Source organism: Pleurodeles waltl, chromosome 5, assembly GCF_031143425.1.
Source record: "Pleurodeles waltl isolate 20211129_DDA chromosome 5, aPleWal1.hap1.20221129, whole genome shotgun sequence".
NCBI classification, from domain to species: domain Eukaryota; kingdom Metazoa; phylum Chordata; class Amphibia; order Caudata; family Salamandridae; genus Pleurodeles; species Pleurodeles waltl.
Genome location: NC_090444.1, coordinates 234,781,860 through 234,796,972, shown reverse-complemented (window position 1 = coordinate 234,796,972; position 15,113 = coordinate 234,781,860).

The following is a 15,113-nucleotide window of genomic DNA, read 5'->3' as shown; positions in this document are numbered from 1 at the left end:
GGGGGAGATTAGAGTAGGGTGGATTGGGAGTATTGGAGTGTGGTGGATTGAAATGGATGCAGTGGATTAGATTGGAGTGTGGCAGATTGAACTGGACTGGGGCTGATTGGAGTGGGACAGATTGTTTTGGAGTGGGGCAGAATGTTTCAGTTTGGAGTGGGGCAGATTGTTTTAGATTGTACTGGGGCAGATTGGAGTGGGGTGGGTTTGGAGACTTGGAGTATGGTGGATTGGAGTGGATTAAGGGTGAGTGTTTTGGAGTGGAGTGGGGAGATTGGATAGGAGCGAGGGGATTGGATTGAAGTGGGGTGGATTGGGCTTACAGCACAATTATGTGTTAAAGCAAAATTACACATAAGAAAGAAACAATGTTGCTTTACAATGTTTAGAACTAGGTAATCGCCATCTATTGAGAACATCGCCCAGAAGCAAAAACAAAACAAAACATGAGTGCAAAGTGAGAAAAGAAGAATTGGCAAAATATAACAATGTGTACCTATAGAGAATACAACTTTGCAATTTTGTTTGCCCTGCTGGGCTCTTTTTTGCCGGTCACGAGCCTTCTCTTTGCAGGGCAGTAAAAGTTAAAAAGAACAAAATGTACCTCAGTCACGTCGGGAGCAGCAGATGAGGCTGATTCAGTTGAATCAATCGGTGCTTGGTCCCTGCTCCAAGGACAGGATCAGAAATTATGATATGCCCGCCACGAGCACTCACAATCCAAGAAGAGTGCCACGCAATCCAACAAATGATAAGCAATAGGTGGGCTCCGAGCCCTTTTCTAAATACAACAGTGTCTTGCAAGTGTTAAGCATGTGCTAGTGCATGCTACTGCAGACTCAACCCTAGAAAGGCACAGTAAGCAAGAGAGGTTCAGGCAAAACATGCAAGAGAGGGAAAAGTTAAAAAGAAAAGGGGCAAAAGGCAAGAGCTAAATAGCCAAAAATTGGGAAAAGAGGTAAAACAGATGACTGTCAGTACTCATACTGGAGCAGCTGAACATAAATATGGTCTGAAATCGCTTAGCCTGGTAGGAGGACTGAGGCAGGAGGTAAAGCTGTCCAGCAGGGCCAGGAGGCACCTTCTTCGATATATGATGTCAGTGTATATTTTTCACTCTAGTTGTGGCTATCTGGCATGGCATGCAAAACGTCAACACTACTGTAAATGTGTTGCTGTGTGATTCACCTATATATGACTCATGCATAATGGCCAGTTCACTGCAGGTCGAGTCTTTTAGTTTGTGACCCCTTTTTATTACAATGTGTTGTGCTTCTGTGGCTTTTAAGTCCCGTTGGTGACGAAAGAAACCAATTAAAACATTTAATATATAGGAAGAAGATGCAGTCAACAGAAATATGGATGGCCACGGACTGACTAATGCTCCATCACTGTGTATATACTGATAAGAAACTGTCCCTGAGCCCACAATTCCAATTCCTGTGGTCGTCATACACTGTCACCAGTGACTCTAACAAATTCTGGAATTCATCGACTGCTAAAAGAAAGCTGCCGTAACATCCAGGCTTATAGAATTGAAAATGTACTAGGCAGACACCTTCCAATTCGACCTGCAGAAATCTAAATAAAATAAAAAAGAGAAAATTGAGCAGACTCGGCGACGCTGATCCTTAAAAGCAAACAAGGATATTTAGCTGAGCCAATGTAAAATCGCTCCATATTTTACTGATCTGGCAAGGGGTATCTTGTGAGAGTAAGTTCTACCTGTATAGCAGCAGGCAAATATTTATCAGGTTCATAGGGAACAGAGGGATCAATGCAGTTGGCAGCCAAACAAAGTTGTGTTCTTGCTTGCGGATTAATCATTTTTAGTGATGAAAAATACATGCTCCATCTTTAATCTGCCAAACAGGTATTCTGCCTGACAGACAAATTGCAGAACCTCAGGACATTTACTTGAAATAGTTATTTCCTAAAGGTCAGAGGCATCTGGGAATCCACTGGAAGTGCCTGCCTTCTACTTGCATATTCAAAGAGGGTGAGTCATGTATGCAACCTATTATTAGTGGTTAATTAATAACAGCTTTTCAGATTGGAAACACTATAACTTTTGTGTGTCTTTGAGAATGTCAGCAGTTAGTATGCCAGCACCGGGTGGATGCATCAGGAAAGTGGGCGCCGAGCCTGGTGGTGAAGGTGATGAACCAATATTGAAATAAAATTGTATGGACTTTCCTGGTGTGCAGCAACGTACGCAATCTTTGTGTGTGTATATATATATATATATATATATATATATATATATAACAAACCAAAGGTTAAAGGGATGTTATAGCTAGGTTCAGATTTTACACGCACAAAACCATAGAAATGTAGCTGTTATAGTTAGAGTTATGTCAAGTAACCATAACTCATGCCCTAAGGTAACTATAACTTGCGCCCTCATCATGCACAGTTTTATCATCAATAATTTTACTGCAAATGTTACAGTGATATTATCAATGATGTAAAAAAAGATGTCATGATTGATGTAATAACTGGGGTAACTAGCGGTGCATGACCAGGGTGGAAGTTATAGTTACCTTAGAGATGAGTTATAGTTTCTTCAAGTAACTCTAACACCAGAATTTCTCTGTTTCTTGTTTCTTTCATTTCCTAACTATCATGTCCCTGTAACCTTTGGTTGGTTCAGTAAATTTCACGAGGTTTTTTAACGTTAAGTATGATGCCCATCGCAATGCATGGTGGGTGGGGCATTGGGCACAGGACCTGGCCTGTCATTGTGCTGCCCTAATCCAAGCTTGCTGCTCCTGGCCCCCCTCCTCCTTCCTATCTATTGTTCACGTCCATGCCCCTTCTCCTTCATTACATCCCTGTGTGGCTTTTGTTCTGCCACAGCCCTTCCCACCTGCCCGGAACAGTTAGCTTGCTTCCCCATCCACCTCCTCCCTACCCTCTGTTGTCTGAGTCTATGCACAAGCCCCCAAACTCCTGCCCTGCATCGTCCAATGTGCTGCCACTGCCCCCTCCCTCCTTCCCTTCAAGGTCTGTTATGCTACAACTGTCCCTCCTGTCTGTCTGGTATGGTCAGCGTGCTGCCCTTGACTCTTTCTCCACTGCTCCCTGTAATCTATGCACATGGCACTGTCCCCTCCCTATTCCTTTCCATGGCCTGTTGTGCTGCACTGGCATCCCGCTTGCTCATTTTGGTGTATTGTGCTGCTGCAACCACCCTTGCCCTGTAAGGTCAGTTTGATGTGCCTGCCCATTTCCCTCCTGGCCTCTGTTATCCAAGTCCTTGCCCCTACCTCATTCATTCTGTCCTACATGATACTTACTTAGTAACATTTTGAACTAGGTAAGTGGAGATTTTGAAAAAAAAACCTTTGGGATTTGATTTTCCTAACTGACTTACACTGAAAAAGAGGGGATTTTAAGCAGGAGGCAAATAAAATAAAGCCTTTTTGGGCTTAAAAACATCATGAGTCTCCTGCCTGAATTGGGGCTGTTGGCATGTATGGTTGTACTGCCACTTCCTCTTCCTTCTGTCCTCAGTAGTCTGTTATATTGCCAGAACCACTCTTGCCTGTACTGCATTGCTGGTTTGTTTCCCCTGACCTCCCAGGTCCGTTCTAGTGCCACTGCCTCTCTCGCCTGCCCACTGTGGTCAACCTGTTGCCTCTGCACCCTCCTCTCTGCCCTCAATGATCTGAGTCCGTGCCCCTACCTCTGCCTCCCCACAGTATTCTAAAGAGCAACTAGATTGCTAACACTGCAACAACATCCGATTACTCCAAGACCCCACCACTACACTCCTGCTACTCGACTTCTCTGCAGCTTTCAACACGGTTTCCCACAGCACTCTTTGTACAAGACTCACGACATAGGAATCTGTGGAAGAGCCCTGGAATGGATCCACTCCTTCCTCTCCGGGAGGACGCAGAGGGTCAGACTCCCACCCTACACCTCAAGACCCACAGGAGTCAACTGCGGAGTCCCCCAAGGATCCTCACTGAGTCCCACACTATTCTCTTGCTGCCATCATCAGAAGCCACGGTATGAACATCGTGTCATATGCCAATGACACACAACTCATCACTTCCCTCACCGAAGACCCGGACACGGCCAAAAGGAACTTTCATGCAGGAATGGAAGCCATCGGCACCTGGATGAGCAAAAGCTGCCTCAAGCTCACCTCCGACAAGACGGAGCTCATCATCTTCGGAAACGCCACCTCAGCTTGGGACGACTCATGGTGGCCCACATCCCTAAGCGGCCACCCTGCGCCAACCGAGCATGCCCGCAACTTAGGAATCATCCTTAACTCCCCCCTATTCATGGCCCGCCAGGTAAACTCTGTCACCTCCTCCTGCTGGCACACACTCTTCAGATGGATCCCAGCAGACTGTTGCAGGACAGTCACCCAAGCCTTAGTTACGACCAAGATTGACTACTAGGAACATTAAAAAACTTCTACTCATCCAGAATGCCGCCCCCAGACTCATTCTGCACCTCCCTTGCAAAGAACACATCTCCCAACACCTGAGGACCCTCCACTGGCTACCAGTCGAGAAGTGAATCACTTTTAAGCTTCACACCCACTCGTACAAGGCCATACACACCGCAGGACCAGCCTACCTGAACCACTGCGCCTCTTTCCGTCCCCGCCAGATTCCTCCGCTCCACCCAGATGGCCTTGGCCACCATCCCTCACATCCGCAAATCCACCAGCGAAGGACGATCTTTTACCTACACTACAACGAAGAGCTAGAACAACCTTCCCCTGTAATTCAGGCAAGGCCCGTCGCTCACCATCTTCAGGAAGAACCTCAAGACGTGGCTCTTCGGACGAAGCCCCTCCCCTCCCCCCAGCGCCTTGAGACCCTCACAGGTGAGTAGCCATGCTTTACAAATACTGATTGATTGATTAATTGATTGATTGTACATTCTATATTTATTACAAAAGAGTGGCATGCCTGATGTCATCTTGATGTAATCAAAACTGTAATACCTAAAGCATTTCCTTTAGAAATTATGAAAATAAGAGAGTCTTAGTTCCATAGAAATTATGGTAAAAAAATCTAAAATAAGGACATATTTTCTGAGCTCTCAAATAGCAACAAAGTTCTTTCAAATTATTTGCTACCTTTATGTTTTTTTTATCCTGTTGATCACCTAATTATTTGTTACACTTAGGGAAGAGGATATGGCATTACGACCAGAGCTGCAGACTTTGTATTTGTATTTGTGGATTTATAAAGCGCATTCTGGCTGTAGCATGGAAGCGCTAAGCAACAACCTGCAGAGAGAGGAAAAACTCGATAAGAGGGGACTGGCAGCAACTGAAGAAAAGCTAGACTAATAGTGGGAAGAGCCAAGTTTTCAGCTGTTTCCTAAAAGCCACAAAATGATGTTACTTTCTAATCAACAAAGGAAGAGTATTTCCAGCATTTGGCTTCTGCCACTGTGAAAGCTTTGTCACCCCATCTAGCCAAGCAGCTGCGAGGGACAGAGATCAGATGGAGTCCTACTGACATGAGTGGTCGCCCAGGTACGTACCACCGTAAGTGGAAACAGAGATATTCGGACACTATCAAGTGGAAAGCCTTGTGTGCGAGACAAAGGTCCTCATTATGACATTGGCGGCAAATGCCATCTACCGCCACGGCGACGGCCGCCAACATACCATCGCCGTGGCTACAGACTGTCCATGCCATTATGACAGTAGCCGGAATTCCGCCAGAAGGCCACCGTCCCTCGCATCTGCAAAACCACCAATGAAGGACGATCTTTTACCTACACTACAGCGAAGAGCTAGAACAACCTTCCCCTGCACCTCAGACAAAGCCTGTCGCTCACCATCTTCAGGAAGAACCTCAAGACGTGGCTCTTCGGACCCCCCCAGCGCCTTGAGACCCTCACGGGTGAGTAGTCGTGCTTTACAAATACTGATTGATTGATTAATTGATTGATTATACATTCTATATGTATGACAAAAGAGTGGCATGCCTGATGTCATCTTGATGTAACCAAAACTGTAATACCTAAAGCATTTTCTTTAGAAATTATGAAAATAAGAGAGTCTTAGTTCCATTGAAATTATGGTCAGAAAATCTAAAATAAGGACATATTTTCTGAGTTCTCAAATAGCAACAAAGTTCTTTCAAATTATTTGCTACCTTTATGTTTTTTTTATCCAGTTGATCACCTAATTATTTGTTGCACTTAGAGAAGGTGATGTGGCATTACAACCAGAGCTGCAGACTTTGTATTTGTATTTGTATTTGTGGATTTATAAAGCACATTCTGAGCACATATTTTCTGAGTTCTCAAATAGCAACAAAGTTCTTTCAAATTATTTGCTACCTTTATGTTTTTTTTTATCCAGTTGATCACCTAATTATTTGTTGCACTTAGAGAAGGTGATGTGGCATTACAACCATAGCTGCAGACTTTGTATTTGTATTTGTGGATTTATAAAGCACATTCTGGCTGTAGCATGGAAGTGCTAAGCAACAACCTGCAGAGAGAGGAAAAACTTGATAAAAGGGGACTGACAGCAACTAAAGAAAAGCTAGACTAATAGTGGGAAGAGCCAAGTTTTCAGCTGCTTCCTAAAAGCCACAAAATTATGTTCCTTTCTAATGAACAATGGAAGAATATTTCCAGCATTTGGCTGCTGCCAATGTGAAAGCTTTGTCACCCCATCTAGCCAAGCCGCTGCGAGGGACAGAGATCAGATGGAGTCCTGCTGACCTGAGTGGTCACCCAGGTGCGTACCACTGTAAGTGGAAACAGAGATATTTGGACCCTATTGAGTGGAGAGCCTTGTGTGAGAGACAAAAGCCCTCATTATGAAATTGGCGGCAAATGCCGTCTACCGCCATGGCGACGGCCGCCAACATACCATCGCTGTGGGTACCGACCCTCCATGCAATTATGACTGTAGCCGGAATTCCGCCAGAAGGCTGGTGGAATACCAGTGACGGTCATGGCGGCGGACGGCAGTAAGGTGGCGCTGCTGCAGCAAAACACTGCCTACCGTATCTTGTTCTTTGATACGGCCTGGTGGTGTTTTGCTGGCAGACGCTGCTGCTGACAGCACCACTGCATCCTGTCTCCTGCCGGAGGACCCCCTGCAAGCAGGTAAGTCAGGTTCTCCGACAGGAGAGGGGGGTCGGGTGGTGTTGTGTGCATGTGTGGGGGTGTGTGTGAATTCATGCATGCAGGTGTAATGCATGTGTGCATGAGTGTGTGTTTGTGTACGTGCATGTTGTGTCGTGTGCTTGCGTGTGTGCCTGGATGTATGTTTGTGAGTTTTGCAGCGGATGTGAATGTATGTATGCATGCGTTGGTGAATGTGTTTATGCGTGTGTGTATGGGTGTGTATGTATGTGCGTGTAAGTGTGTATATGTGGGGAGGGGGGTCAGGAGTGCGAGGGGGTGGAAGGAACTCTGGGGAGGGGGACTTAAAGGTGATGCGCTTCCTGACAGATAACCAGTGTAGTTGCTTCAGGCTGTCGCTAGCTGAGTCTGAGCGAGAAAGATCTAGTATCAGACGAGTGGTAGAGTCCTGAATCAGCTGCAATTTGTCTAGTAAGCCTTTGTCGATGTTTAGCATCAGGGCGTTACAATAATCTAATTTGGAATACACCAAGGCGAGGATCACAGTGATTCTAAGATCCTTCTGAAGATAAGGGAGGATTTTCTTCAGAGTTTTATGCATCCAAAAGCATGCCGTGGTGGTAGAATTTACTTGCAGCTTGAAGGACAAAGAGTTATCAAACCTAATCCCAAGATTTCTGGTAGCAAGATGGTGGCCATCACAGTGAACTCCACAGATCCCTACAAGCACGAAAGAGAAGGATCTCTGTTTTATCACCATTCATTTTGAGGCAATTAAGGCCCATCCAATTATTAATCTTGCTAATACATCAATAGCATCTCTCTGCTGCTTCTTCCCAGTCCGTATACACAGGAATAATTAACTGAGTGTCATCTGCATTGAAGGTGCCTGAAAAGTCAAATGACCCAATACGTCTGGCCAACGGGGCCACATAGAGATTGAACAAAGTAGGACTAAGGGATGAGCCCTGAGGAACTCCAAATGATAATTGATATGCAGGCGCTCTGAAATCGCCGCAGCTAACTATAGTAGATCTATAACTCATGAAGGATCTCAAGATTCTCAAAGCTTTTCCTCTGACACCTGCTTGGTGGAGGCGTTGTGCCATTAAATTTCGCGAGATGGTGTCAAAAGCAGCTGGTAGATCCAGTAGCACTAGAATAGCTCCATCCCCATTATCAACCAGTCTACTAATAGTATCAGATGTGGTGACAAGGGCAGTTTCAGTGTTATGATCATTCCTAAAGCTGTGTTGGGAGGAATCCAGGCAGCCAGAGGCTTAAAGAAATTGGGCTAATTCAGTATTAAGGTCTTTAAAAAAAAAAAATTGTCTGGAAAGGTAGCAGGGCAATAGGCCGAAGATTTTTGAGATCATTCACCTCTCTGCCAGCTTTCTCCTTCAGAGGAACAACAATCGCTTCCTTCCAAGAAGGGGAAAGTCTCCTTAATTCAAGGTCTTCTGAAAAACAGGCACAAGGGCCGATGATATCACCTCTGGAGCAAGCTGCAATACGTGGTAAGGGCAGGGGTCAGTGGGAGAACCTGACTTAATGCTCATAAAAAACTCTTTTATCCTCTCCATCCGTAGAGGCTGAAAGTTGGCAAGAATAGGAGTGTCACTGTTAACTGGACTATTTAAGTGCTCATAGGGTTTAGTTATTCCCAAAAATGTATCAAAGCTGGCTTGAATTTGAGCGACCTTATTACAAAAATCTTGCAAGTTTTCTAGTTCTAGGGGGGCAGCTGGAACAGTAAGGGTGCGTACAACTCTAAATAGTTCTCTGGGAACATTCTTGGCTTTCTTAGTTTTTTGTGAATAGAACTCAGTTTTAGCTTTATTTATGGCTTCTTTATAGATCCTAAGAGCAGCTCTAAACTTCTCTTTTACCTCAAAATTAGGATCTAATTTCCACCTACGTTCCTGTTGACGGTATATTCTTTGTAGACTTTTAAGATCCTTAGCGTACCATGGAGAATTGGCTTTTTCTTGACCGAGAGACAGAGGGGGTCATTCCAACCCTGGCGGTCGGTGTTAAAGCGGCGGCCAACCCGCAAACAGGCAGGCGGTCAAAAAAATTGAATTCTGACCCTGGCGGGAACCGCCAACACAGGCCGCCACTTTAACACTCCGACCGCCACGGCGGGACAGACAAACAGCGCGGCGGTCACCACCAACAGGCAGGCGGCAGACAATGTACCGCCCACAGTATCACAACTCACCAATCCGCCACCTTTTCCGGTGCGGGAGCCCCGCCGATAAAAACACGGCGGAAACAGACTACGAACGGGAAAACGCTCACCTCTATACACTCCACGAGGACGGAGGACAGCATGGAACATAAACATCCTACCAGCTCTTGTCTACCTGCTCATCTACCACGAGTACGAACTCCGTCGCAGAAGACAACGGTGAGTACTGCACCTACGACACAGGGGAGGGGGGAGGACGAAAGGTTCCGGGCACACACATACGCCCCCCCCCCAACTATCAACATACCAATGCAGAGCAACAACTGAGTGACACCCCCCAAACCCCCCTGAAAAATGCAAAGACACAATAAAATTTTAACGTAAATTTATGTATAAATTAGGTTCATTGAAGTCATGGAAAATTATCGTCATGAAATATCAAAGCAAAAATCATGAACAGTGCGAAAGCTATGTACATAGTCAATAAGTCCTGCTCAGTGTGTCAAATATCCACAGTCCGTGGGCCAATGTCTACCAAACACATGGGCAAAGCCCACACAGGAGACCTGAGTCAGTTGGAAGGAACACTGCTGGGGCATCAGATGACAAAACTACAGGCACCTCAGGGGGAAGGGAAGGGGGCGCACCTCAGCCACAGGAGTCCACGACGCCAGAACCACGAAGGGGCCACCATGCCCACTGTGCCATCCTGGGGAGTGCAAAGCCACAGTCCATCAGGTGGATTACAGACTCCACTGGTCATGGAGGAGGCAGGGTGCCCAGAGTGCAGCGTGAACACTAGCTCGACACAGAACCGGCACTGTCAATGGGCCAGCGGAGCGGTGCTTGAGAGGAAGGGCCCAGCGGAGCGGTGCTTGACAGGAAGGGCCCAGCGGAGCGGTGCTTGAGACGGCGGGGCCCAGCGGAGCGGTGATTGAGAGGAAGGGCCCAGCGGAGCGGTGCTTGAGACGGCGGGGCCCAGCGGAGCGGTGCTTGACAGGAAGGGCCCAGCGGAGCGGTGCTTGACAGGAAGGGCCCAGCGGAGCGGTGCTTGAGACGGCGGGGCCCAGCGGAGCGGTGCTTGAGAGGAAGGGCCCAGCGGAGCGGTGCTTGACAGGAAGGGCCCAGCGGAGCGGTGCTTGAGACGGCGGGGCCCAGCGGAGCGGTGCTTGAGAGGAAGGGCCCAGCGGAGCGGTGAGACGGCGGGGCCCAGCGGAGCGGTGCTTGACAGGAAGGGCCCAGCGGAGCGGTGCTTGACAGGAAGGGCCCAGCGGAGCGGTGCTTGAGACGGCGGGGCCCAGCGGAGCGGTGCTTGAGAGGAAGGGCCCAGCGGAGCGGTGCTTGAGACGGCGGGGCCCAGCGGAGCGGTGCTTGAGAGGAAGGGCCCAGCAGAGCGGTGCTTGAGACGGCGGGGCCCAGTGGAGCGGTGCTTGACAGGAAGGGCCCAGCGGAGCGGTGCTTGAGACGGCGGGGCCCAGCGGAGCGGTGCTTGAGACGGCGGGGCCCAGCGGAGCGGTGCTTGAGACGGCGGGGCCCAGCGGAGCGGTGCTTGAGACGGCGGGGCGCTGTTCAGCGGTGCCTTTTTTCACGGCGGGGCCCTGTTCAGTGGTGCCTGTCTTCACGGCGGGGCCCTGTTCAGCGGTGCCTTTCTTCACGGCGGGGCCCTGTTCAGCGGTGTCTTTCTTCACGGCGGGGCCCTGTTCAGCGGTGCCTTTCTTCACGGCGGGGCCCTGTTCAGCGGTGCCTCTCTTCACGGCGGGGCCCTGTTCAGCGGTGCCTTTCTTCTCGGCGGGGCCCTGTTCAGCGGTGCCTGTCTTCACGGCGGGCCCTGTTCAGCGGTGCCTTTCTTCACGGCGGGGCCCTGTTCAGCGGTGCCTTTCTTCACGGCGGGGCCCTGTTCAGCGGTGCCTGTCTTCACGGCGGGCCCTGTTCAGCGGTGCCTTTCTTCACGGCGGGGCCCTGTTCACCGGTGCCTTTCTTCACGGCGGGGCCCTGTTCAGCGGTGCCTGTCTTCACGGCGGGGCCCTGTTTAGCGGTGCCTTTCTTCACGGCGGGGCCCTGTTCAGCGGTGCCTTTCTTCACGGCGGGGCCCTGTTCAGCGGTGCCTTTCTTCACGGCGGGGCCCTGTTCAGCGGTGCTTGTCTTCACGGCGGGCCCTGTTCAGCGGTGCCTGTCTTCACGGCGGACCCTGTTCAGCGGTGCCTTTCTTCACGGCGGGGCCCTGTTCACCGGTGCCTTTCTTCACGGCGGGGCCCTGTTCAGCGGTGCCTGTCTTCACGGCGGGGCCCTGTTTAGCGGTGCCTTTCTTCACGGCGGGGCCCTGTTCAGCGGTGCCTTTCTTCACGGCGGGGCCCTGTTCAGCGGTGCCTTTCTTCACGGCGGGGCCCTGTTCAGCGGTGCCTGTCTTCACGGCGGGCCCTGTTCAGCGGTGCCTTTCTTCACGGCGGGGCCCTGTTCAGCGGTGCCTTTCTTCACGGCGGGGCCCTGTTCAGCGGTGCCTTTCTTATCGGCGGGGCCCTGTTCAGCGGTGCCTGTCTTCACGGCGGGGCCCTGTTCAGCGGTGCCTTTCTTCACGGCGGGGCCCTGTTCAGCGGTGCCTTTCTTCACGGCGGGGCCCTGTTCAGCGGTGCCTTTCTTCACGGCGGGGCCCTGTTCAGCGGTGCCTGTCTTCACGGCAGGGCCCTGTTCAGCGGTGCCTTTCTTGTCTATCAAGGGAGCCAGACCTGGCCAGGACTCCCTGCTTAGTCGCCTTCCGACCGTGCAGTTGCTGGACCCTCCTGTGACGGAGTCCTGGGCCCGTGGGTGTCCGCCGTCACACCCGGGATGGGGCTTGTGGGGCCCTCCTGGTCCGCGCCCCTGCTGGCTGACTTCTCCGCCCTGCTGCCCTTGCCCTCCTTCGATGAGGCTCTCTGGCCCTTGCCTGCCCTTGATGTTGTGGCAGGTGACGAGCCACGACTTTGCTCCTTGGGGGCAGCCGTGTCAGCCTTCTCACGGCGGGCCTTGGTTTTACGGGTTCTCTTTCCAGGGGGGGGGGACTGGCTGTTCCCTTGCTGCTGGCCGATGTATCTGTGCTGGGAAAGGGTGGACTCCAAAACCCGTGCACAATGGTCAGACTTGATGCAGGGCTGGTGGTGGCTGAGGTGCTCTTCGGACTCCTACCAGATGGAGGGGTTGGGTCAGGTTGTGCAAAGAGGTCAAGTTTGGAGAGGAAAAGTTTTTTAGGAGCAATGGGAAGGGTAGGTGCAGTGGGTATGGGAGTGGAGGGAGAGGATGTGGTTGTAGGAGAGTCAGGTGTGCTGTCTATGGGTGCAGGTGCTTGTGACGTAGGCTGTCGTGTGGTGGTTGGCTGTTGTGTGGGTGGCTGCCTGCGTTTGTGTGTTTTGGAAGAGGGGGTGACAGACACAGTGGGAGAGGACACAGGGGACGTGTAAATGGCAGTGGGGGTGGTGACTGCACGTGTGCGGACTGTACTGGAGGGTGTGGTGGTGATGGAAGTACTGGCTGATGGTGGTGTGCATGCAGGTGTGAGTGGAGACGTCACAGGGAGGGGGGAGGGAGACGAGGAGGAGGGGGACACAGAGGTGGTAGTGACTGTTGCCATGGCTGCATCTGGATGTTGCTTGGGTGAATGCTTGTGGGATCTGTGGTGCTTATGTCTGGATGAGCTGCCCTTGGGTGTTGAGGTGTGTGTAGGCTGGTCTGATGGTGTGGATGGGATAGGCTGAGGAACAGGAGACTGGGAGACGGTGGAGGCAGTTGGAAGAGGGAGGCTGGAAACAGGGACAATGGCTGCCGTCAGTGCTGAGGCCAGAGCATTGAACGATCGTTGATGGGCAGCCTGACCCGAATGAATGCCCTCCAGGTATGCATTGCTCCGATGCACCTCCCTCTCTACCCCCTGGATGGCATTGAAAAGGATAGACTGCCCAACAATGATGGTCTGTAGGAGGTCAATGACCTCCTCACTGACGGCAGCAGGGGTAATTGGGGCAGGGCTTGAGGTGCCTGGGGCGAAGGAGATGCCCGCCTTCTTGGGCGAGCGGGCACGGAGCGAAGGCTGAGGGGCTGCTGGGAGGGCGGAGCTGGTGCGCTGGGTGGCGGCTGTACCTGTTGAGGCGGGGGGCACGGATGTTGCCGCCACAGCTAGGCAGCTCCCTTCCGAGGATGTGTCAGTGTCGCTGGTGTCACCACGGGTCCCCGTTGTGGAGCTCCCCTCGCCCTCCGTATCACTGGTGACCTCGGTGTCTGTAGCATGGCCCACCGGGGCCTTGTGAGTTGCAGCTCCCTCGTGCTCCGATGCCAATTCTCCCCCGCCTGATGATGCTAATGCACACATGCACAAGAAGATAAAGAAAAAGGGTGGGGGGAGAAATAAAGACAGGTTGAGTGCATGCATTGTCAACACCGTTGTCGGAGAGGACAGACACAGGAGCCTCCAGCACTACGCCGCGCAATCGGGGTACACTACTCAGTACTTGTGACTAGGCCTACAGGTCTATGGACAACAAATGCACACATGGGTGATGCTGGACCATGGATTGCTGTACTTGGCACCCTACAGAGGTGGGGGGCGGGGCACAGGGCCATGCCTAAAGGAGGGGACTACACTACAGAAAGCGCCCTGGCCTAATGTCACCCACAGCCCTCCTCCCCCACCCAGGCACCTCCACTGCGTGTAAAGATAGCAGAATGTGCTGGTACTCACCCCCTTGTGTCTGCTGTGATGTCTTCATGCGCCCATCCAAATCGGGGTAGGCCACCGCCAGGATCCGGTACATCAGGGGGGTCAAGGTACGACTGGCACCCCTCCTACGTTGGGAGGCCATCCCCAGCAGTGACTCGGCGGTCTTCCTGGTCCCGCGGCGGATGTCCTCCCACCTCTTTCGGCAGTGGGTGCCCCGTCTGTTGTGGACCCTCAGGTTCCGGACTTCCTTGGCGATGGCACGCCAAATGTCGACTTTCTGATGGGCGCTGACCTATTTGACATGTACAGGGTGGGAAAGGAAATTTCAACATTTTTCTGCATGTTAGATGTGATTGCCCCCCCTCCCCAACCCTGCCATGTGGCACATGCTCTCATCTGTCGTGCCTTGCTCCCCACCCCAGCATCTTACATCCACCATACACAACCCAGGCATAGCTCATTCAACGTGCACCCAGTGTACTTACCTGTTGGTCTGGAGGACCGTAAAGTAGCGCATACTGGGGCAGGACCCCATCCACAAGTTTCTCCAACTCTTCTGAAGTGAAGGCAGGGGCCCTTTCCCCAGTCGCAGCAGCCATTGTCTCTTCCAGACCGAGGTCACAGCAGCACTTGCAGTATAGGTCCTCACCTGTGGATGATCAGGTCTCGAGTGATTAAGCAGATAGAAAATGGCGGTCACGCCCGCGGCGGTGCGTACCGGCGCGGTGCGTACCTCGTCCGCCGGCGCACATCGTCATTGGCTCCTGAGACCCATAGGGTGCAATGTTAACCAATGCGCCTTCGCACTGCGGTCTTCGACCGCCTACCGCCACGGTGTGCCACGCCAGCGCGTTGACCTCACATCCCACTGTCACACTTCTCAGGTCAGGCAGCCGCCATTACAAGGGCCCACATGGCTTAATTGCTACTGCGTCACACAGGCCTAGGCCTTGCATTGCCACTCATGCAAGCCTTTCAATGCATAGCGATTCGTGTACTGTGCAAGCTGGGTGAACGTACCTGTGGGTTGCTTGACTCTGTGCTCCATGTTGTCCTTCCTAGGCACCGTCCGCTGGGACTTGCGAGGAGAAGGATGAATCCTCCTGTGTACCGACCGCTGGTGGACCTGTCGACAATGGAAGAACGACATAT